The sequence below is a fragment of the Eurosta solidaginis genome, chromosome 3, assembly GCF_040869045.1.
Source record: "Eurosta solidaginis isolate ZX-2024a chromosome 3, ASM4086904v1, whole genome shotgun sequence".
Taxonomy (NCBI): Eukaryota; Metazoa; Arthropoda; class Insecta; order Diptera; family Tephritidae; genus Eurosta; species Eurosta solidaginis.
The window spans coordinates 278603323-278625408 of record NC_090321.1 but is presented as its reverse complement, the minus strand read 5'-3'; the positions used below and the strand labels follow the sequence as shown (position 1 = coordinate 278625408).

The 22086-nt window shown below is 34.8% G+C and overlaps 1 protein-coding gene across 9 annotated transcripts in view; it reads left to right on the top strand.

The window, feature by feature from the left end:
- Positions 1–22086, top strand: part of Wnt5 (Wnt oncogene analog 5) — a 638708-nt gene that overhangs the window by 125880 nt on the left and 490742 nt on the right. For 2 of the 9 annotated variants that reach the window (XM_067776631.1, XM_067776628.1), the window contains exon 2: positions 13383–13431. The exons of the other annotated variants lie outside the window; for them this stretch is intronic. The gene's annotated coding sequence lies outside the window, so the exon portion shown is untranslated. The remainder of the gene's footprint in view (positions 1–13382; positions 13432–22086) is intronic. 9 annotated transcript variants of the gene reach the window in all.

Here is a 22086-nt window from a genome sequence, read left to right as displayed (position 1 = left end):
TTAACAAATTATATTTATTTTATTTTGGGTAAACCAAATTTTTTTAACATTTGTAATGTCACATGTGTCAGTTGAAGATATGTCAAGTATATATAAATATTTAAAGATACGCTTTTATGAGTACAAGATTATTTTGTTTAGAAAGCATGACAAGTATAATATGTTAGGGGGGGCACCGATATGTTTTTATTTTAACACAAGCAAAAATATGAAATTGAATGCTAAAAATGCAGTACTTGAGGTAAACTACGTCAAGGGTGCCATCAAATTTCTGCTAAATCACCAATTTTTTAAATAAGTTCATTTTCAGAAAGAGTACTAACAAGCAGTAATGCTATTTAATCGAGAAAAAAAATTCCCAATTGGTTAATTCTCAAATTTTCAAAGTGTTCCGACTTGAAAAACTTTATATATCCAATTTTTTAAATTTATAATTTTTGTATAAGTTTTTGAAACTTGTTTTCTTGTGTGATTGCATACATTTTTTATTATTTTAGAATGATTTCCCGTAATTACTTATAAATTGATAAGGGATGAAAGAAAAGGGCCCAAAATAATTTGAACCCCTACCCTGCCGGAAAAATAAATAAAAGAGGCCGAATTTGAAGTTAGGAAGCTTCCTCGTTCCATCGTGATACAGCGACAAAGCCCAAAAAACATAAAAATTGATACTTCCCACACAGGCATGGGAAAAAAAGCGGCTTTATTTTGAGCCACCCGAAAACGGTAACTAAATATGGTCGTTTGGAGCAAAAGAAAAGGGGATCCGTTTAAAGGCAAAATAATCGAGCGGCCCAAAGTTGGGAGGTATGCATGGAAGTTAGTATAAATATGATTGTAACGTCCATCCTGCTAGCAATGTGGGCAAGGGTTAAGGATCGCGCCTAATACGCTAAGCTAGTTAGGCGCATGCCACATTGATAGCGCAACATGGGATGGATAAGTTTACAATTATTATTTATTATGGTTCAAAATAAGATTAAAAAATTATTCATATAATTTTAAAAGCACTAACGGTTTATTCGCATGACACAGTTTTAATACTGATTTTTGCTCAACTGAGCAATTAAACATTTATTAAATGATCTGAGAAAAATTTAAACAACGTAATATTAGGACGGACAAGGCGACAGCTGATCATACCTTTTAAATTTCTTCACAACTTTTTCTACCGGGAGTGAGACTCGAATTTGCACCGCTGCGATGGTTGAACTGTTACAAACAGATTGTTGTAAGACCATTTTGACTATCTCTAGTTGATCTAAATTCGGGTAGTTATCCATCAGATAGTTTAATTTGACACTTTTGTTTTCATCAACACAGCGTGGCGAACTCTCTGTTAAATCGATAATTGTGATTATTTCGCCGAACACATCGGAAGACACTATTGTGAATACAGGAAATTAGCCAAACACTAACTAACTCTAGATGGTAAAACGGGCCTGGACTGGTTCCACCATCTCCAGTTAAGTTAGATTTTCCCAGAGGATAACAATCTATCAGATAGCTTAGTCATTTAACATTTCGATACTTATTTATATGTAAGTTCGGGCAGCTTGGTTTTCAACCAGGTCTTACATGTTTAAAACCACTTGGTTACCTGGTGCAATGTAAATTACATATATGACGCTCTTAAAAAATGCAAATTCATGTGTCTTTTTCAGAGAAATTTACCGCAAGCTTTATATAAAATTAACAAATATAGTATAGAAATTTTAAATAAAATTGTTGACTTTGGAGTCATAATGGACTCAAAACTTAGTTTCAAACTTCATATTAGTGCTACAGCAAATAAAGCCAAAAGTGTTTTTGGATATGCTAAATGGTGGTCAAAAGAATTGAATGGCCCTTACGTAACTAAAGCTCTTTTTTTACAACATTAGTAAGCCCATATTAGAATACTGGTCAGTATTCTGAAACCCGCGTTATCAAGTCTATGCATACAAGCTCGAATCAATAAAAAACAATTTTATTATATGCCTTAAGAAATTTTCAAATAAACTCTTTATATAATTTTCCACCTTACAATAGTCGATTTAATCTTATCAATATGCTAAGCTAACTCTTGCTAGTCGAAGGGAAATGCTTGGTGTAGTATTTATGACAAAACTACTAAATGGATCGATTTCAAGCCCTTTCCTTTTGAATGAAGTAAACTTTCGTGTCCCACTCGAACTACAAGACACTTCAAACATCTTCTTCTGAAACAATGTAGAACTAATTTCGAACTAAATGAATCTTTCTGGTGTCTGTGCCAAAATTGTATCTCCCACTCAAACACATTTGATAGCTCGGACTATCTTTTCTCTATAAAAAGGACTGTTCTCACTTTTCTTGATAATTAATATATAATATATTTGTTCCTGTTTTGTTAATTTAAGTATTATGTTTAGCTGTAGATGAGCGGTTTTAGATCTTGTCGCTTGACAAACCGCTGCCATCAACGATTCGGCAAGCAGAAAAAAAAATAAATAAATATTAAAATAAATTAGTCACGTGAACAGGATAAACCGGGTTTCATTGGGCTACATAAAGGCAGCGCGCAGCAGCAACGCCCATTAAGAAAATTTAAGCTGACCAAACCAAATAGTTGCGGCCACCGTGGTGTGATGGTAGCGTGCTCCGCCTATCACACCGTATGCCCAGGGTTCGCACCCCGGGCAAAGCAACATCAAAATTTTAGAAATAAGGGTTTTCAATTAGAAGAAAATTTTTCTAAGATTGGTCGTTGGTTGTTTGGCAAGCGCTCCGGGTGTATTTCTGCCATGAAAAGCTCTCAGTGAAAACTCATCTGCCTTGCAGATGCCGTTCGGAGTCGGCATAAAACATGTAGGTCCCGTCCGGCCAATTTGTAGGGAAATCAAGAGGAGCACGACGCAAATTGGAAGAGAAGCTCGGACTTAGATCTCTTCGGAGGTTATCGCGCTTTACATTTATTTTTTATTTTTAAACCAACTATTTTGTAGAACAAATAAGTAAAATCTGTTGTAATTTCACAAATAAGCTTAATAGAAATGTGAATAATCTTTTCTATAGTAAGCTAGTATGAATGTTTATATAAGAAACTCAGCTCAGTAAGCGTTTTAATATAAACATTTTTTTAATCGATAATTAGCTGTCTGTCGGAAATATTAATTTCATTATTCCGAAATAATATCAAATTAAGTTATACTCAAAGCTTTTGACCATTACCATTTTCTTACTTCGATACTCCGTTTTACTCTTAAAGCTTTGCATTAAACATTTTAAATACGAAACTTCATTTTTCATTTCAGCAGAGTATAAAAGAAATATTTGGTGTATTTACGTAGGCGTGCTTATAAGGATATGTGCTTATGTGGTTATATTACTAGACAGAAATAAATTTGTATAAATTTTTGAACAGATAAATTGCCAATCTTGGTGATTTGAATAGGCTAACTATGGTATCGGTAAATTGAGTTCTTCACGCTAGAACTTAGACTCCAACTTTTTCTCTATTTGTACCACCCTATTAAAAACAGATGTTGCTAGAAATATATACGAATACTTAATGATCTTATTTGCCCTTTTAATCCAAAAAGTCAATATTTGTCAAAGAGAAACCATAAAAAATGATATGTCATTATGTTGTGATTCTGACGGTGGGAATTAATTATTTCTGTCCTTTTTCACCTTGAAGCCACTAAATGTTGGTATATAATACATAACTTAGAGATACGAAAATAAATACATACATTTTTTTGACAAAGCAGATGCGTCCTATCCATATATCGGATACTAAGAAAGGATAGGCAGCGGCAGTGATGTGATGGCAGGGTGCTCCGCCTACTACACCGAAAGTATTGGATTCTAGTCCCATGCAAAGCAATATCAGAAATGCGATAGCTAAGTAGTTTTGTGGATATTTTTGTTCATGATTTTAGTATTACAGATTCTTATCTTCGGATGCAGACGAATTCGATCAACATTTTCACTTTGGCTCTCATATATGTCCATTGGTTTCATGGGCGCCCTTATCCGTCAAGGCGTAAGCACATAGAAAATATAATATAAACAAGTAAGGAAGGCTAAGTTCGGGTGTAACCGAACATTACATACTTAGCTGAGAGTTTTGGAGACAAAATAAGGGAAAATTGCCATTTAGCAAAATGAACCTAGGGTAATCTTGGAATGTGTTTGTATGACATGGGTTACAAATGGAAGATATTAAAGAGTATTTTAAAAGAGAGTGGGCCATAGTTCTATAGGTGGACGCCATTTCGGGATATCGCCATAAAGGTGGACCATAGCTCACTCTAGAATGTGTTTGTACGATATGGGTATCAAATGAAAGGTGTTAATGAGTATTTTAAAAGGGAGTGGGCCTTAGTTCTATAGGTGGACGCCTTTTCGAGATATGGCCATAAAGGTGGTCCATAGGTCACTCTAGAATGTGTTTGTACGATATGGGTATCAAATGAAAGGTGTTAATGAGGGTTTTAAAATGAGTGGCCCTTAGTTGTATATATGAAGGCGTTTTCGAGATATCGATGAAAATGTGGACCAGGGTGACCCAGAAAATCATCTGTCGGGTACCGCTAATTTATTTATATATGTAATACCACGAAAAGTATTCCGGCCAAGATTCCAAGGGCTTTTGATTTCACCCTGCAGAACTCTTTCATTTTCTTCTACTTAATATGGTAGGTGTCACACCCATTTCACAAAGTTTTTTCTAAAGTTATATTTTGCGTCAACAAACGAATCCAATTACCATGTGTCATCTATTTTTTCATATTTGGTACAGAATTATGGTATTATTTCAATTTTTCGTAATTTTCGATATCGGAAAAGTGGGCGTGGTCATAGTCGGATTTAGGCCATTTTTTATACTAAGATAAAGTGAGTTCAGATAAGTACGTGAACTAAGTTTAGTAAAGATATATCGATTTTTGCTCAAGTTGTCGTGTTATCGGCCGAGCGGAAGGCAGAAGGTCGACTGTATATAAAAACTGGACGTGGCTTCAACCGATTTCGCCCATTTTCACAGAAAAAGTTATCGTCATAGAATCTATGTCCCTACCAAATTTCACAAGGATTGGTAAATTTTTGTTCGACTTATGGCATTAAAAGTATCCTAGAAGAATTAAATGAAAAAGGGCGAAGCCACGCCCATTTTGAAATTTTTTTTATATTTGTATTTTGTTGCACCATATCATTACTGGAGTTGAATGTTAATATAATTTACTTATATACTGTAAAGATATTAAATTTTTTGTTAAAATTTGACTTCAAAAAAAATTTTTTTTTAAAAGTGGACGTGTTCGCCATCCGATTTTGCTAATTTTTATTTAGCGCACATATAATAATAGCAGTAACGTGCCAGCCAAATTTCATCATGATATCTTTAACGAATGCCAAATTACAGTTTGTAAAACTTTTAAATTACCTTCTTTTAAAAGTGGGTGGTGCCACGCCCATTGTCCAAAATTTTACTAATTTTCTATTTTGCGTCATAAGCTCAACTAACCTACCAAGTTTTATCGCTTTATCCGTCTTTGGTAATGAATTATCGCACTTTTTTGGTTTTTCGAAATTTTCGATATCGAAAAAGTGGGCGTGGTTGTTGTCCGATTTCGTTCATTTTAAATAGCAACCTGAGATGAGCGCCCAGGAACCTGTATGCCAAATGTCATCAAGATACCTCAAAATTTATTCAAGCTATCGTGTTTACGGACGGACGGTCGGACATGGCTAAATGAATTTCTTTTTTTCGCCCAGATCACTTTGATATATAGAAGTCTATATCTATCTCGATTAGTTTATGCCGTTACGGATTACCGTTATGCGAAAAAAGTTAATATACTCTGTGAGCTCTGCTCAGCTGAGTATAAAAAGCTCACTTTGATGTGTGGAACTATATTCTAAGAATTAGAGCTATTCAAATCATAGAAATCGTTATTTCACTGCATAGTAATAAACAAAATAAGCAAGCACGTGATAAAGTTTATATGAGCACATTCTCTCAGGGCAATTATGTCACCTACATATAAATTAAAGTTTCTGAACATATACACAATTTTTGTGGATGCAAGTGCTCGAACGGATGTATACACTGCTGCCTTTTTAGAAATAAACAGGAAGAAAGAGGATAGAAGTAAAAATAATGAAGACAAACAAACAACCGTTGTGACAGTTGAATGGTTATAGCAGCGGCGGCTAAACGTTGCCGATGAAAGAATTTAGCAGTTCCCGAAATGAATCTATACAGCGAGCTTTGGCAGTTGTCTAAATTTTTTCATTCTTCTATTCTAATTTAAAAATATTTTTCATTTAAGAAAAAATTTATCATAACAATAATAAAGATGAAATAATTATTGTAAGGCCTTGAGCTCGATTCGAACCCGCGATCTTACAACTCGGTAGGCCGATATGACAACAAAAAATTGTCATAAATGAAACAACAAAAAATGGAAAATAAAAAATTTCATTAAATTAAATTAAATTGTATTAAACTAAGTTAGATTAATGATTTTTAGGCGCGCTTTTGAAAGCTTAGTAACATTTGTTCGGATTTTTACAGGATTTGTTTTTAATACTTCCGCTGTTACTATTATATCAATATGATCATATGTATTTAATTAGCGAGCTTTGCTCATATTGCTTTATACAATGGTTTTCGTAATTGATATTAGAGAAAAATTGTAAGTTTACAAACGGCGATGGTTACTAGGACATGTTTCTGAATTTCACTTCTTCATCAGCTAGCTTTTCGGGAGCTGAGCGTTGAACTCGAATCTCCAACATTCATATCAGTGCAAGCCTTTAGCTATATAATAGTAACAGCGGAAGTATTAAAAACAAATACTGTAAAAATCCGAACAAATGTTACTAAGCTTTCAAAAGCGCGCCTAAAAATCATATCCACACCATTAGGAATAAACTACATACAGAGTGTATGTGCCTACATGGTGATCAAAAGGAATATAAACAAAAAGGCAACTCTTAGTGACCAATTGTACAGCGAACAACGGAACATTCATATGGCGTAGCAGCTAAAGACTTACATTGATATGAATGTTGGAGATTCGAGTTCAACGCTCAGCTCCCGAAAAGCTAGCTGATGAAGAAGTGAAATTCAGAAACATGTCCTAGTAACCATCGCCGTTTGTAAACTTACAATTTTTCTCTAATATCAATTACGAAAACCATTGTATAAAGCAATATGAGCAAGGCTCGCTAACTAAATGCATAAGTTAGATTAAATTAAATGGATTTTAATTCATGTGTTATCCGTTTGTCATTGAGAAGATTTCGAAACTTATGGATATGCTATCAATATTAGATTTGTTGTCGGATTGTTATCATTTGCTTTGCGGAGTGTTATCGAACAGTTATCGATTTGTTATCAACAAGTTATCGGTATCGATCAATTATAAAAGGATATCAATTTTGTTAGGAATGTTAAAAATTTGCTATCTTCGTTTTATGGAAAAGTTATCGATTTCGTTATTAAAAACCTACCGATTTGCTGTCGAAAAGTTATCAATTTTTTATCGGAATATTGCCAATTTATTGTAGATATGTAATCGATTTATTAACCATGCCTCTTATTCTTATGTTATAGTAGATACCTTTATAATATAAAAAATGAATAAAATCGATAACAAATGTGTAACTCTACTATTAAAAGCTGATAAGAAACCACAACGAAACTGATGACTTGGCAATAAAAAGTCGACTATAAACCAATAGGTTTACGATTCGTTGTCGATAGTAAGCCGATTATAAAACCATATGAGTTGTTACCAATAAGAAGCCTACAAGGCTCGTCTCGTAAAGCCCGGAACTATTTGTTTCTGGTGAAGTTAGCTCTTTTGTGTAGGTCATTCGACAAAATAGGTTCCATATATGTTTACGCATCGAATTTGCTTGGTACTCACGGTTTTTTTTTATTAGTTTGTTTTAGCTTCAAACGAGTTCTTTCGAGGTGCGACGTTTAGATGCCATTGTTAGCCTTACAATGCGCGTTAATATCCGAATAACCTGTTTTTTAACTGTACGAAATTACCTAGTTTTTGTCCCAAATATATGTACAAAAATTACCAATCAAGTTTCATCAAAAACAACAATAAGCAACAAACACGGAAGGGCAAAAACTAATAAAACCCACATGAGTAGAAACCACAAAAGTACAAATAACTAATAGTTGTAATAACAATAACACCTAACTATTACCAACACGACAATACCAACAGGGAGAGGAATCAACAAGCAGTAAATAAAAAAAAAGAAGAGAATGAGCACTAACAGCAACAAAATTTTACAATAGGAAATTGACATTATTAACGCCGCGGGTGGTTTTGATGACATGACTGAAATCACATTTACTATTTATATAGAAAACGTAAAGTTATATAGACCCTATGGGACATGTATGTTGAACATATATTTCTATATGGAAGGGAGTATACAAGTACAATCCCAGCCAGAATGTTAAAGTCTAACTGAATCGAAAATGTGTCTAGCTTACGCTCATCTGAAATTGAAGGAATCCGAATTTATGTTCAGTTGGGAAGGAAAAACGGATCTTACTGTGAGTGCCATTAAGGCCACTAAAAAGTGTGTGAAACGCGATTGTAAAGTAAACATACCTTCAAAAAGATTTACATTTCAAAACTCGCTCTTTATGATCCTAGCACTTAAGATAATTCTTTGTAGTAGGCTACTTTATTAGGAAGTTAAAGTAAAGTATGTTTCCACAAATGTTCATCAAATGAGGCTTAGTGCCTCATAGGGAATGCGGTAGTGAAATTGTAACAGGTAGTATTGAGAGACGGTAGTTCGAGGTGACGTGTGCTTGAATGATATAATAAATTTCCATTGTCATGATTGACGTTTTCTTTACTCGTACCTACAAACATACACACGTACATACATTTAGATTAAAATACCGATTCAAATTCCTGTTTTGATTTCTTCTCATAGAGCTCGTAAATACACCTTCATCGTCTTTTGTTGGCATTTGTTATTGTTACACCATAACATGTCACAAAATGTGTTGCACAGAGTGTTTATTTAAATGCTCAACAATTTCTGTCTTCTGCATATGAATTTCGTTATTAGGCAGTTTCTATACAAATAAAGTACATAAATAAATATTTATGTTACACGCATTGCAGGAACCTGTTATTTTCATTTACTTCAAACATGCGACTTACATTTCTGGTACGTGAGGAACTATCGCGAGGGTTTTCCTCAACTCACATTCTCATCAACATTATTTTATTTTTGTTTGTAGTAGTGTAGTTTCATACTCTATAGTTTAACAAGAAAGCTAGTCACAAAAAAAACTAGTGAAGAACTGAGATCGAAATTGTCCGTTGGTGGCAAATTAGTTTCGAAATTGTATCGAAACGATATCTAAAATAATCTTGAAGTGATCCTGAATTTGTTCCAAATGGGTCCCGAAAAAGTCTCGAAATAAAAATAATCCAGTAATCTTTTTGAAAAAGCATCGAAATAGTTTCTAAAGGATACTTAAATAATCCTGAAGTATTCGTGAAGTCATCCCGAAATGATCACAAAACAGTTCCGAAATAGTCCCAAACTGGTGCAAGAATATACGATACAAACTAGAAGACCGCAGAAGTTGTTCTGCCCTAAATTTTGCATATCTGCATACAATTTAGTAAGCTTTTCCGTCTAACTCTGCCCTCCCCCCCTCTCAACTTTTTCCCAATCCTTTTATTCACTCCTCCCTTCTTTTTTCCGCTTCATCTATCCATCTTCGTCTCATTCTATCTCTTTCTCAATCTCCTTCTCCCTTTTCTCTTCTCTAATTTTTTTCTCATTCTTCTGCATCCCTTATTGCCTGTCCCAGAGGGTGGTATGTGTTTTATTACAATCCCAGTCCCAGTCCCAGTCCCACTCCGAGTCTCAGTCCCAGTCCTAGTCTTAATCCCAATCCCAGTCCGTCTCTGGATAATATATTATTCTGTAGTAAAGCACCCATTAACAGCTTTCATTTGATATCCATATTCTATAAACACATTCTAGGGGTATTCGCGCCCACGTTTCGGCCTATATCTCGACACCCTGTATGTCGATCGCAACCAAGCCTATGTAGTAACCACCGCGTGAGGTTTACGCAACTTGTGTGAAAGTTTGAACAAAATCGACCGACGCATCTCCTCAAACACCGGCGACCAACTAACACACATTTTAGCCTTTCTTTTTATATATATAGATTTTTATTTTTCACACTACACTATAATATTAAAACGAAATGCAGATTTTCGTTGCTTTTGATATTCGGCTTAAAAATTGCACATGGAAGAACTAAAGACTCTCCTGAATTAAAAAAAAAAATGTCATAGTACCTCTAAATCGCGGGCCCCTCAGATTTTTATATATTAAGATATGTATAATATCTTAACAATTTTCCGAAGTCCGTCAAGCCGTTACGCATGGAGAAAGAAGCTTTGTCCGTCTATCAGCCCGTCCGTCCGGCTATCATAAACACTAATAACTAAATTTTGCGATATGTTATGAAAAATTGGTATGTGGCTCTGATCTCCCATCGCTATTTAATGGTCGGTCAAAATCAGATGACAACCAAGCTCACTTTATGTATGTATACACAAATCTGAATAATGCAACTACTGTAACGAAATTTCATCCGTGAATTGAAACAGTGTCTAGTAATTTAAGTATTTTGAGATTTATCAAAAGGGGCGTGTCAACACCCCCTAAGATAGAACAATTTAACAAATATTAAACATAAACGAAAACTCGTTTGGACGAAATCGAGCAGGAACCACACCCACTTTTATACACAAGATTTTGAGAAGGATCGAAAAATAAATTAATATCAATGGTATTTTACTTGCAAGGTGTTATTTTCTAGTACAAAAATGGGGAAAAATAATAAAAGGTTTAAAATGATTGAAGGCCAGCCTCTTTTGTCATATATTCCTACTTTCGGGAGAGTAATTGGAATCCCATAAAAGTCGGTACACATATTTTCCTTATATTTCTTATGAACGTGAACAAAATCAATTAATAACCGCACCCTTTTTTACTTCCTTTATATTAGGTCGGTTGAATGTTTGTCCGCTTTCCATACACCGTGACAATGCAACAAAAGGAAAAAATCCGTTAGGTGGCGCACGGATCGAAATAATTAGATAAGAATTTGAAAATTTTCAAACCAGCTTTTAAATAACTTCTCGATGAGCTAGATACTTGAAATTTCAAACTTAATTCAGAGGTCGATGACAGCCGATGACACAATACAAAAAGTTTCGCTAGGGGGTGCACGGACTGAGATATTTAGAAAAATCTAACGGAATGGAGGGAATTTTGGGATTGATTTTTATGTAAGTTCTCATTGAGCTACAAGCGTAAAACTTAACATATGTTTTAAGACACCGAGTAAATGTAAGAAAAGGAGAAAGTAAAAATAAAATAAAAACAATTTAAGCACTTCCTTTATATAAATGGACAAACATCAGCGAAAAATATCTCCTTATATAAAGACATATTCTTGCTAAACTTCGATTTTTAAATTTTGACATAGAAATTGCAAAAATATTTATGAGAAGTAAAAACATAAATGTGGAGCGCAATTGATTGACTAATAATATCTCCATTTCCAATCCAAGTAATATGCGCTCCACTTTTGTATTTTTACTTTTCATAAATATTTTTGCAATTTCTATGTCACAAAATTTAAAAATCAAAGTTTAGCAAGAATATGTCTTTATATAAGGAGACATTTTTCGCTGGTTTTTGTCCATTTATATAAAAGGAGTGCTTAAAATTTTTTATGTTATTTTTATTTTATTTTTTTTCATTTCGTACCAGAAACAAAATTTAAAAAAATTCTTTGGCCTGAAAATTTGGAAAGGGATGGCTTTTAAGTTGAGATATTTGTAATAATCGTATCGCATTTTGAATAAACACTTTTCACCGTAAATGGCACTGCCGGTAGACATTGAGCATGTAAACCAATCTTTGGACAGGACAACGAAAGTCGAGCATACAAACTTGAACAGAAACTGTCTGATGATGGGTGCGACCACTCACAAATTGTTATCAAAGTTCTCTAACGGGAGTCCAAGGAAACAAGTATTTCCACAGGTGGGAGCCATAGGGAAGTTGGTGTTAGAGCCGTAGGTTCCACATTACAATTGATTGGTTCCTGTCATTTGGGAACACATCGCATGAAAAACACATGTACATTTCGTATGATGGGGTTTATTATGGACAAGTAAAAGTTTAACCTGTTACAGTATACAGAACGAAGTTGGGCCAGGGTGCCTACCTTAGAAGTGTGCTTTCTTCGTCTGCAAGAGTAGGATAGTGTATATTGATAACAGAGTTCACCAGTCGTGTCCTAGCAGAGGCGTTTACCGATTGTGTATGGATTTTGCCTAGGATCTCCAGACAAGCATAAGTGTGAATCAGACGGCTGTTTTGGCAGGTGTCACATCTCATCATAGTGCTTATCTTTCCCTGTCTGATATTATTTTTAATGAAAAAAGTTACTAAATAAAGTGTTTTACAAAAAGTAGAAAAAATAAATGTGTTTTTCATGAAACTTTTAGCTTTTGTAAAACTGCCAGAAGTTAGCTTAAGTCACACTTGCACTATTGAGACTTGCTGAAAATTCCAATCGAAAAGTTTGCATTGTTTATATAGCCATCCTTTAGCCACATTTTTAGATTAAACTCACCAAGCTTCTCCTTGTCATAACACCAACAGCAGGTAATTTTAGAGACAATTAAAAAAGAAAATTGAGAAATATTAAAACGAAAATAAAAGAGAAAGGGGAAAATACAATAGATTAAGCTATCTTTTTCAGAAATAATAAACAATTTTTTCTGACCTTAACAAAACTTCCACAGGGTTTTCCATCGGCTTTCCACTATTTTGTTTATGATTTCCTGAGAAAATAATATGCATACTGCATATGAAAAATTTGTTCTCCATAAAAGTTTACTTGTTTTGTATGACAAGCGTGTTTTTTGTTCTAGTGAAATTCTCTGCCCTCTTTACGTTTTGCTGTGCTACCAACTTGTTCTTGACAATTTCATTGCACAATTTTACTCATATTTTCAATTACGAATATCTGCCATATTCAAACATGAATTATTCAAATAAACTCTAAAAACCTACATACATACAAGTGGTTAAATTTTTTTTATGAAAGAAAAATGTATGAATTTGTCTTTATGTATTTGTGTTTTTATAGTACAGTCGATGATGGCATTTGATGGATATATGTAAAATCATTTGATTAATTTTTAATATTTTACCGCACTTTTTCTCAAAATATGTTGGGCGTTACATTTACCCACATTTAACTTATCAATTTATACTAAAACAATAATAATAATCTTTTCTTCTATTTTCAGATTTTTTATAAACTACCAAGGCCATACAAAAATTGGCCATCAAATTAAGGTATGGTACCCAATATTCAGCTCATACATAAAAGTAATAAATTTAAAACATCTTTAGTACTCTGCTTCAACAAAATTTAAAAAGAATATTAGAAAACGTAGAAAATATGATTTTATGAACTACAACTTTTTCAGTTTTAGTTCAGAAAGCTGCAATGTTAAGAAATTCACAATTTCAATTGAATTTCAATTATAATTTTCTGAACTTCATTTGTAATTTTCTGAACTACAAATAGATAATATAAACTTCAATTATTATTTTCAGAACGCAATTGTAATACCGCTCCAACTCCTAGTCCCACTTCCACTTCCAATCCCATTTCTACTCCCACTAATACTCCCATTCCCACCCTAATTTAAAAACTCGCATTCATATTTGTATATAATACTCCAAAGGTTCAAGGGGTTGATAAGCGCAATACAAAGATTTAAAGCTTCAGAGCTTCCTCAACCCAAATATCAACCTCACCTACGCGGGGGGAATCCTGTTACAAAGTTAAATGTATCATACACATATTAAGCAGGTGACACCGAGTTCCTAAAAGAAATAGGGGGTGGGAGGCGGAATGGCCTAGAAGGTTTAATGTGGTCATGTTAATAGTTACCGAGATGGTCGGGCTAGTACCCTAATAGTGCTTTGTTAACGGAACGTACCTGATCTATATCCGGCAAAGGACCATCAACATCGAGAACACTGCCCAAAACTTTCGGTGAGTGTCTTCATCATGAATACACCAACAATATCATACACCTCTCTGCAATGTTTCTAATTTTTCAGTAAACAGAGGAATTTTCATATTGTAGATTCTAAACTTGTATCTTCTTGCCTCTCCCTCCTTAGTGAGAAAAGTTGATGCTGTGGTTGTCTTAAGTATTTTTTATGAAATTTTTTCGGATATTTCAGATTCAAGGCTAATTGTTGTTGTGGAATTTATGTAAATGTGGCTGATTTATAGCAATGAGGTGTGATATATGTTCCGCTGATTTGCATTGAAAATTTGTTAGTAATTCGGTCGACTGCTCCCATTTTCCATGTAATGCTCGAATGTCAAACAGTTCACAAAATTCACAATTTGTCAAAGTAAATTAATATAAGTTTATAGTTTATCATTTTGCAAACTTCTTTATTTATGCAAAACTAAAAGAGATGTAAGGACGTGTGTACACACATACACACAAACAAGTATATATCCAATTCAATCCAATCTTAAAGTCTCGATGCAGTTAACATCGAAGCCAACCGCTAATGAATGCGAACTATGGCAAATGATAGAAATAAACAAATCATAACCCTTCAATGAGACTTAAAATGATAATACATTTTCAGAAAACACAAATGTATAAGAATAACCAAAAGCTCATGCAATACAACAACAATGAAACAATAAATCTTATTGCATTTGCCACAATTGACAGCAGTTGAAAGGCAGTACAGAGCGGCGAAAGATGGTTAAGCGGTGAGCTGCAAGTGTTGAGCGCTGAATGGTGAGTGGTTTGTGGTGTACGACGGGTAGCTGAAGGCAACAATCAACACCACAGAGCATCAACTTTGAAGTTTTTTCACTAACACGACGCCAAAAATTACTACTGTCAGAAACAAACCAAACAAACGCAGAGACAATACTTCAACTGTAATGCACGAATTATGATATGAAATTAATAATAAAGTTGTGAGGAGAGAACAACGTGAGCAAATTAATGCGACTGCAAGTGATGGGGCGCTTAGTGCCATAGCTATTGGGTTGATGATTATAGGGACTGAAAGTTAACATATACAGTCAGTGTCAAAAAAAAGTGTACACGCGTCTAATGTAACAATATTAGCTCTAATTAGGCCCATTTGTAGAGCTACGAGTTAACTTTTTAACACTGAGTTAACCTGCATGAGGATTAACCCCTCTCAGCTCATACATTTTTGACAAATTTTTTAAATTGACTTTGAGCTAAAATATAACTTGCCGTTCTGCAAATAGACCTTAAGGGCCTTCCGGGCGATAGAGTAAAACATTTTATATATTTTGAAAATGATATGTAATTCTGTTCAATTGAATTGAACGTCTATCAACATTCGCGAACTTGTGTTAAGACATCATTAGGAAGAAAAAACTGTGCACAGAATTAGAAATATTAATATTATAGACATCACAACGCTGTACGAAACACTATTGACAGTGAAAAAATAAGGAAAATAGAAAAATCGGTCCAAGTTAGGGGCAGACCACACCGACTAAGTGTTAAAATATGATTAGTTGTGAGAAGTGTTGCAAAAGATCCTTCGGAAAGAGCTGTCGAATTGACAACAAATACTTCAGAAATGTCAGGTTCGGCTGTAAGTGCCAGACAATGCGTCGGGCATTATATGCAAATGGTCTACATCTTCCACTGGAAAAACTCCTTATATTTAAACCCAACCAAGTAAAACGGCTAGTGCTTCCTAAAAAAATAATATAAACACACCTTCTTTTGGAATGTACTTTTAGCAATGTAGGTTTAGCAACGTAAGCAAATTTGAGGAATCATTGAAGAAAAAAGCAAGAAAATATGGTAACAATAAGTAGGATATTTGTCGAAACGCAATGTTATATCCACAGTGAAACATGGAGCAGTTAGGTGATGGTGTTGGGGGAGTTTGGCCTTAGGCGATGTTGGAAATTTTGTTTTCATAGAAATATCCATGAATAAATTACACTTTCTGCACATGTTAAAGAATAATTTGAGTTCCAAAAAATTTGATTGGATAAATCATCGAGTATTTTTGCGAGAACCTCGACAGAAAAATTCGAAAAAGGACTATCAGTAGTAAGATATATGGAAAGCACACAAAATCCTGAAAATCGACAACATGTTGTTTTGTATACTTTCTTTTGACACCGAAAATATGAAGTATTTTCGATATTGCGCCCATAACCTTTTTTGTTGTACGATTTTGGTATTTGTTTTTTCATTAAATAAGGCAGTATTACTTATCATTTAAAAAAAAAAAAAGTTCCATTGTGTCACCCAGAATGAAGAGGTAATATTGTTACTTTCCACGTGTGTACACTTTCTTATGACACTGACTGTACATTAAGCTGGGTTGATTTGCATTGAAGAAAGTTAACCCATATCGCGCCATCTAGTTTTCGATTGGTTTTGGGCTCAGGAAAAAAACGTTCCACTAAGCATACCCAAAAAAATAATTTTCGAGCCTGCAAAATTTGAGTTTTTTGACTTTTTTCTTTGATTTTTAAGGTTTCTTTCATGACCTACTTAAAAAATTTTCATTTGATTTTAAAATTTTAGTGTATACCCTGACCGACTCAAAATTGTCCGCTAAAAACTTTGGCGATAACAGTTTAAAAAAAATATTTTTTGGGTTTTGAGGAGTTTTTTGGTGAAAAAATTTATTTTTCGCTATTTTTTTTTTAAGGGTTTCTTCAGAAACGTACAAAAGTGTTGCCAATGAAAACGAATTTGTCTCATAATTCCTATCCCACTTAAAATTATGCGATAAAAACGTTGGCATCAACAGTTTAAAAAACATTTTTTTTTTGGTTTTTGGGACTTAATTTGGTCGAAATCGATTTTTTTCATTTTGAAGGCTCCAAATCACTTTTTATGTATATGTTTCCGTTAGACCCACCAATAAGTATACCAAAATGAGCTGAGTTGATTTAGCCAAGTCCGTCTGTCCGTCCGTCGATTTTTTTCATATTTTCAATCATTTTTCTATGAGTTTTTATAGCTAAAAAACATTCCCAAAGTGGGGGAGCTACAGCTATTAATTTCTGTTTTTGATACTGAAATCTGCCACGTTTGTGACATTACAGGCATGCCACGGTTGTGACATTTTGACAATAAATTGCACATTAAAAAAAGCTAGTATGACTTGCAGGTTATGTCAGCAAACTCTAAAGAAAAATGGTACAATAGACGGTACTTAACTTAAAACTACAAAGATACAAGTGCTACGGATGTGACACGATTTTTTGATACGTACTGTTGTTCCAGTTCTTCAGTGTTTAAGAATAGAAATTAGTTATTTTAAGACTGCAAATATTAACATGGAAATATGCGGGGACACTTGCTGATCAAAATTTACACTCACACAAAATTCACACGCCACAAACCAGTGTGCAATAAAGCAGTACCAACCTAACGATTTGAATAAAATTGTTTACTCAAAAACTCATGCAGACTTTTCGAAATCAAATTACAAAGCGAAAACAGAAATGTTTTTATTAAAACAACATTTAATATTGCAGATTAGGTGAATTATTAATATAGTGACAGTTTATTACTCGTGAAATTAAAGATTAAAAAAGTTACCACCTAAAATGTTATGAAAAATGTAGTTGTGGACATGACACGGTTGTGACATTTGTAGTGTATTATGAACTATGACTTCATAAAACTGATGACCAGTCAATAAAAATCAACATGAAATTTTAAAATAAACATAATTTTAACTCAAGTACATAATTTAATTCATAGAAAATGCTTTACTATATTTCAAATTTCGAAAAGACACAAAACTTTAAGCTCGCGGAGAATCACCCATTTGCTTTCAGTTGCGAAAAAATCTTCAATGTCAAAATCAATAAAAATGCCTATTAAGTTTTTGTGCTAATACGCAGGAGTAAAAGGGCAGACCTTGTACTGTAAGCAGATTGTCGTTGCATCAGGCGAGTGTCTTCTCCTTCGCATTTATCTCTTGGCGCTGTTAAATTGTGGTTGCTTTATTTAATTGTGAATGGCTTATGAATACTCTTATTTGAGCTGGATTTGGGTATGTGAGATAAGAAATAGTTGTTGAGACTGCTGAAAAGATATGATGGATGAATGAAAGTGCTTTTGGGGATTTTATTTGAAAATTTAATTTCCAAATTTATTGACGTGAGCAAACATTTTTAGATTGAGAAAGCGAACGCAAAAGAAGTGCAATACAATATCATAACAAGGGAAAATATGTCATTAATCTACTGCACTTGTATGTGTATATGTATATTTATATAACATTTAATGTAGCTGTATAGCGAACACAAAAATAGAAGTTTCAAGAGGGTTGGACCATAGGAAAGTTGCTGTTAGAGGCGTTAGTTCTACATTTCAATTGAAAAAATTGTTGGTGTCATGTGGGCACACATCGCATACAAGGCAAACATGACGTATGCCGGGTTAAGTCTGAACAAACAAGAGTTCAACCTTCTACATTATACAGAAAAATTTGGGCCTGAGTGACTCGTGTCTCCCTTAGTAGTCTGGTAACTTCTTCTGCAAGGGTTGATAGTGTATATTGATAACGGCCTTCACCTGGTGCGGCATAGCAAAGATGTTTACCGATTCTTTGTGGATTAAGTTTAGAGCCTCCTTATGCTTATCTGGATCAAATGGCTGTGTGGGCAGATGTCGGATATCACCATAGTGCTAATGGAAATGTTTCGTTATCCCCATTTTAGCAGATATTTGCTACGGTGTCGAGGTTTGTGACAATTTGAAAGAAAACTATCTGTTCAGCTTTTCGTTATATTGTTATTTTCTCTCCCGATTGCTGCCGGCAAGAGATTGAAGATTTTCTTGCGGCTTTGTACTTTAGAAACAATTTCAGAGGCATGCGGCTTAAAGGTAAGAGTGTTACCGAACGTTTCCCCTAAGATGTGATTGTGTGACTGACAGTCGGAAGTGTAACACAATCGACGTGAAAGTCCAATATTTTCGTCATATGTTCCTTCAAAGTCGTCAGCAGAGTGGTCGTGGATTTGGCCTCTAATAATACCATATTGCGCGATAAAATAAGCAGAAAGTCTGTGGGCCAGGTCCTATTGCCAGTTTCGTGTAGGCGTCGGCATAGGTAGTAACTCCTTCCTGTGAACTCCCTGTCATATTCTCTTAGAAGTTTCGTTCCTAAATTCAACCGATGCTTGCCGACAATTCAGATAATTTGGAGTCTGTCTTTTTAAACAAGGGGGAGGAGTGCACCTTCTAGGTCTCGGAGTCGCGAGCCGTGGTTCACGGTGTCAAAAACTTTTGACAAGTCAAGTGCCGCGAGCAATAGTTTTTGCTGTTTCAGTCCGGTATTTATCTGGGTGTTGATGGCATTAATCGCGGTAGTAGTGCTATGCATTTTGCTGAAGCTACGTTGATGGGTGGTTAAACGAAGACTCTCAGTTAGTTGAGGGAGTAGGACGGTTTCCAACGTTTTTGCTACTTGGCGAAAGGAGTAACAGCGGTCGATATGACTAATCTTCGTCAGCTAGTTTTTCAGGTTTTAGTAGTGGAATTATCCTTGAAATTTTTCATTGTTCGGAAATGCCGAAGGACTTCAACGACAAGTTGAAAGAGCGCTTTAGGTAGCTTACTCCCTTATCTCAAAGGTTTTTTGGCATTAGTATGGCTTGCCACAAGGGCCCATTGATTTAGAGGGTTTTGTCTTTTTAATGGCTTCTTTAACCTCTGTAATGGTAATGGTGATGGGCGGATAAAATTGCGAAAAAAAAAATTTATTCATAACGTGACTCTTTTAACGCAATTACGACTTAGTTAACTTCATTGCTAGACTAATATTAATGACAAGAGAAGAAGGGAAAACTAGATAGCGGGGAAGGCAGACGGAGAGATAGGGACAAAGAGATATGTAGAAGGCGGAGAGAAAAATATGGAGAGGAAGAGGGTGAAATAGGAGAGTGAGAGTTAAAACTTTTGAAAGATTACTCAAAATCATGCAAATAAATTAGCGTAGATCGCGATGAACCAGGTCTTTGGTTTTGAATTTTTTTTGTAGTGATCTGCAGCTTTGACAAAAAAATGTCCCCTCCTTTGTGTAGAAAAAAACTATATTTTCACAATATAGGACTAATATATTAAGAGTGGTCACTACGCGTCGTTCTTGTGATTAAGCAGCGCTTCAGTTAGAACATATTTGACTCCTAATACTTATGCTTCATATTTTCAATTCCCCTTCTTGGCAACTCACCAAAAATTTTGATTAGCTACATACACTTGCCCGCATAACTCTGCGTACAGAGCAAAAAAATCGAAAAATGAACTTTAAACAAGAATTCCTTAGGAAGTATGGCATGTTTTAAGTTAAAATTTATTTAAATTCATTATTTGTACATTCAGATTACAAAATTTCCTTACACAGTGTTGACCATTCGATTGTTTTTGATGTTCCCATACACGACGCACCCACGCATACTTCAATAGAGAAAGTGCGCTAACAAACATCCATACAAAGAGCAAGTGCAATAGGTAAATAAACAAGTAAGGAAGGTTAAGTTCGGGTGTAACCGAACATTACATACTCAGCTGAGAGCTATGGTGGCAACATAAGGGAAAATAACCATGTAAGAAAATGAACCGAGGGTAACCCTGGAATGTGTTTGTATGACATGTGTATCAAATGAAAGGTATTAAAGAGTATTTTAAGAGGGAGTGGGCCATAGTTCTATAGGTGGATGCCACTTAGGGATATCGCCATAAAGGTGGATCAGGGTTGACTCTAGAATTTGTTTGTACGATATGTATATCAAAAGAAAAGTGTTAATGAGTATTTTAAAAGGGAGTGGGCCTTAGTTCTATAGGTCGCCGCCGTTTCGAGATATCACCATAAAGGTGGACCAGGGGTGACCCTAAAATTTGCTTGTACGATATGGGTATCAAATGAAAGGTGTTAATGAAGGTTGTAAAAGGGAGTGGTGGTAGTTGTATATGTGGTCGCCTTTTCGAGATATCGCCATAAAGGTGGACCAGCGGTGACTCTGGAATGCGTTTGTACGATATGGGTATCAAATGAAAGAAGTTAATGAGCATTTTAAAAGCGAGTGGCCCTTAGTTCTATAAGTGAACGCCTTTTCGAGATATCGCCATAAAGGTGGACCAGGGGTGACTCTAGAATGCGTTTGCATAATAAGGGTATAAAACGAAAGGCTTTAATGAGTATTTCATAAGGGCGTGGAGCATAGTTCTATAGGTGGACGGACGCCTTTTCGTGATAACGCCATAAAGGTGGACCAGGGGTGACTCTAGAAAGTGTTTGTACGATATCGACATCAAATTAAAGGTATTAATGAGGGTTTTAAAAGGGAGTGGTGGTAGTTGTATAGGTGGTCGCCTTTTCGAGATACCGGCATAAAGGTGGACCAGGGTGACTCTAGAATGCGTTTGTACAATGTGGGTATCAAATGAAAGGTGTTAATGAGTCTTTATAAAAGGGAGTTGGCCTTAGTTCTATAGGTGGTCGACTTTTCGAGCTATCGCCATAAAGGTGGACCAGACGTGACTCTAGAATATGTTTGTACGATATGGGTATCAAATTAAAGTTTCTAATGAGGCTTTTAAAAGGGAGTAGTGGTATTTGTATATGTGAAGGCGTTTTCCAGTTATCGACCAAAATGTGGACCAGAGTGACCCAGAACATTATCTGTTGGATACCGTTAATTTATTTTTATATATAATACCACGAACAGTATTCCTGCCAAGATTTCAACGGTGTTTTATTTCGCCCTGCAGAACTTTTTCATTTCATTCTACTTATTATGGTAGGTGTCACACCCATTTAACAAAGCTTTTTTCTAAATTTTTATTTTGCGTCAATAAACCAATCCAGATACCATGTTTTTATCTCTTTTTTCATATTTGGTATAGAATTATGGCATTTTTTTAATTTTTCGTAATT